At 40.3% G+C, this 3,694-nt stretch overlaps 1 pseudogene; it reads right to left on the bottom strand.

Moving 5' to 3' along the window:
- Positions 1–349: 349 nt before the first annotated feature.
- On the bottom strand, positions 350–739 carry LOC104656818 (annotated as a pseudogene).
- Positions 740–3,694: the final 2,955 nt, after the last annotated feature.

Below are 3,694 nucleotides of genomic sequence, written 5' to 3'. Positions count from 1 at the left end.
CAGCCTCCCAAAGTGCTGGGATTACAGGCGTGAGCTACGGCGCCCAGCCTGGTCTTTTTTTTTTTAATGTCACTGTTGCCTTACCTTCAAAACTGTGAAATACTGCCTTTTCTTTCATCTTTAGGCATGCAAAGCCGTATTATAAACAAGTATTGAAATAGGTAAAACAAATACATTTTGTTATTCCAGTAGGGACAAGATCATCATTGTTTTTACAAATATGTTTGCCTTATTTTTCTTCTCACTTGCTCATTATGATTGACTTACACGAGATTTATTGATACCCATCAGGAATTTTTGCCAACTTCTGAAACTTAACACAGAAAAGTAAACCAACAATTCTCCTTTCTTAGTAACATATAACAACTTTGAGGCTGGAGAACGGCTCGATGCACAGGGCCTCAAAGGTGTCGTCTGCCCGGAGGGCCAGCCCCACTGTGGCTGGAGCCAGTGGCCGTGCTGTTTGGCTGGTGAAGCCACACTCGCCAAGTGTCTTGCCATCATCCAAGAGCTGGTCGTCCTTGTACAGCCGCTGCTCGTCGGGAGGCCGCTTGAGGATTCCCTCCACGATGCGCTTCAGCTCCAATACCGCGCTGGACTCCTCGGCATCAGTGAAGATGGCGGTCTTATGGCGCCGAATCATGAGGAACACGTCCGTCGCAGCGGTTGCCGCTTCCCTCAATGCGCCGGCGCGGCCGTGCTCCGCCCCGTTCCCTGCAGCCCGCGCGCGGCCCGGCATGCCCCGCCTCCCCCAGCGAAGGCACCTTTTTCCGTGTTATTATATTGACTTTCCATGGAACTATTTTATAGCTACATAATGTTGTAAATTTACCATGAAAGATTTAAGATACACAAAAAGAGAAAAAGAATAATGGAATGAACATCCATGTATCCCACAGAGCTTAAGAAATAAAACATTGTCAGTGTAGCTGATACCCTCTGTGTAATCATCCTCATTTGCAGCTTCCTCCATCTCTAACATATGTAACCACTTTCTGAAATTTGGTGATTATTCAGCCCATGCATTTCTTTATACTTTTTTTTTTTTTTTAAGACAAAGTCTCGCTCTGTCGCCCAGGTTGGAGTGCAGTGGCCCGATCCCGGCTCATTGCAACTTCTGCCTCCCGGGCTCAAGCAATTCTCCTGCCTAAGCTTCCCAAGCAGCTGGGACCATAGGCGCACGCCACCACGACCAGCAAATTTATTTTGTATTTTAGTAGAGACGGGGTTTCACCGTGTTGCTCAGGCTGGTCTCTAACTCCTGAGCTCAGGCAATCTGCCCGCCTCACCTCCCAAAGTGCTAGGATTACAGGTGCGAGTCACCAGGCCCAGCCTACTCTTTATACTTTTACCACATATGTATATATTGCTAAGTAATATGTAATATTATTTACATGTTTTAAGCTTTATATAATCAGTACCATGAAATGTATAAAGTATTCTACAACTTGCTTTCATTTCCTTCTCAGCATTTTGATTATGGAAGTTGTGTCCATGTTGATTCATATTTGCTCAAATAAATATTTGATAAACATATCATGTCTATTTATATAAATATATCCTCAAATAAATATACAATAATTTATCTTGTGTTCTCCTACTGTTCAATATTCAGGTGGTTTGCAACCATAAACAATATTTTGACTATTGTCTTTCTGCATAATGTATATTTTTTTCTCATTTAGGATCATTCCCTAAGTATAGATTCCAGAAGTTAAATTATCAAAAAGCATGAACATTTTTAAGATCCTTGCATATACTTACTGCCACACTGGAGGATGGTACAAATTTTATATTGCCATCAAACATATATCAGTTCCTTGTTTTATCACATACTTAGAAGCTTTGGATGATGTCACTAGTTCTTTCTTTAACTTTGGCTAATTTGCTTAGCAAAAACTGGTATACTGATTTCTGGTGAAGCTGAAATTGAATAACTTTTCCATGTTATCTGTTAATCATATTAACCCCTTTGTCTTTTCATGCCTTTTGCCCGTCAGCACTGTCGGAAACAGTGTTTTATCTTAATAGCTTTTTTGTATAACACTATACTAACTCTTGTCAAATTAGCTACAAATATTTTTCCTAGTTTTTTTGTACCTTGTTTAATTTTTAAATACTATCTATATGTATATAATTAAAGGGTCTAATAAAAATTCTGTTATGTCGGCTCTGAAATTGAGGCAACAATTAATAGCCTACCCACCAAAAAAAGTCCAGGACCAGATGGATTCACAGCTGAATTCTACCAGAGGTACAAGGAGGAGCTGGTACCATTCCTTCTGAAACTATTCCAATCAATAGAAAAAGAGGGTATCCTCCCTAACTCATTTTATGAGGCCAACATCATCCTGATACCAAAGCCTGGCAGAGACACAACAAAAAAAGAGAATTTTAGACCAATATCCCTGATGAACATCGATGCAAAAATCCTCAATAAAATACTGGCAAACCGGATTCAGCAGCACATCAAAAAGCTTATCCACCATGATCAAGTGGGCTGCATCCCTGGGATGCAAGGCTGGTTCAACATTTGCAAATCAATAAACGTAATCCAGCATATAAACAGAACCAAAGACAAGAACCACATGATTATCTCAATAGATGCAGAAAAGGCCTTTGACAAAATTCAACAGCCCTTCATGCTAAAAACGCTCAATAAATTCAATATTGATGGAACGTACCTCAAAATAATAAGAGCTATTTATGACAAACCCACAGCCAATATCATACTGAATGGGCAAAAACTGGAAAAATTCCCTTTGAAAACTGGCACAAGACAGGGATGCCCTCTCTCACCACTCCTATTCAACATAGTGTTGGAAGTTCTGGCCAGGGCAATCAGGCAAGGGAAAGAAATCAAGGGTATCCAGTTAGGAAGAAGAAGTATCGATAGGTCCTTGCTAAGTAAATTGTCCCTGTTTGCAGATGACATGATTGTATATTTAGAAAACCCCATCGTCTCAGCCCAAAATCTCCTTAAGCTGATAAGCAACTTCAGCAAAGTCTCAGGATACAAAATTAATGTGCAAAAATCACAAGCATTCTTATACACCAGTAACAGACAAGCAGAGAGCCAAATCAGGAATGAACTTCCATTCACAGTTGCTTCAAAGAGAATAAAATACCTAGGAATCCAACTTACAAGGGATGTAAAGGACCTCTTCAAGGAGAACTACAAACCACTGCTCAGTGAAATCAAAGAGGACACAAACAAATGGAAGAACATACCATGCTCATGGATAGGAAGAATCAATATTGTGAAAACGGCCATATTGCCCAAGGTTATTTATAGATTCAATGCCATCCCCATCAAGCTACCAATGAGTTTCTTCACAGAATTGGAAAAAACTGCTTTAAAGTTCATATGGAACCAAAAAAGAGCCCGCATTGCCAAGACAATCCTAAGTCAAAAGGACAAAGCTGGAGGCGTCACGCTACCTGACTTCAAACTATACTACAAGGCTACAGTAACCAAAACAGCATGGTACTGGTACCAAAACAGAGATATAGACCAATGGAACAGAACAGAGTCCTCAGAAATAATACCACACATCTACAGCCATCTGATCTTTGACAAACCTGAGAGAAACAAGAAATGGGGAAAGGATTCCCTATTTAATAAATGGTGCTGGGAAAATTGGCTAGCCATAAGTAGAAAGCTGAAACTGGATCCTTTCTTTACCCCTTATAC

Source organism: Rhinopithecus roxellana, chromosome 15 (assembly GCF_007565055.1).
Source record: "Rhinopithecus roxellana isolate Shanxi Qingling chromosome 15, ASM756505v1, whole genome shotgun sequence".
In the NCBI taxonomy this organism is placed as follows: Eukaryota; Metazoa; Chordata; class Mammalia; order Primates; family Cercopithecidae; genus Rhinopithecus; species Rhinopithecus roxellana.
Note: the sequence above shows the minus strand (reverse complement) of the source record. Positions and strands in the feature narration are given on the sequence as shown.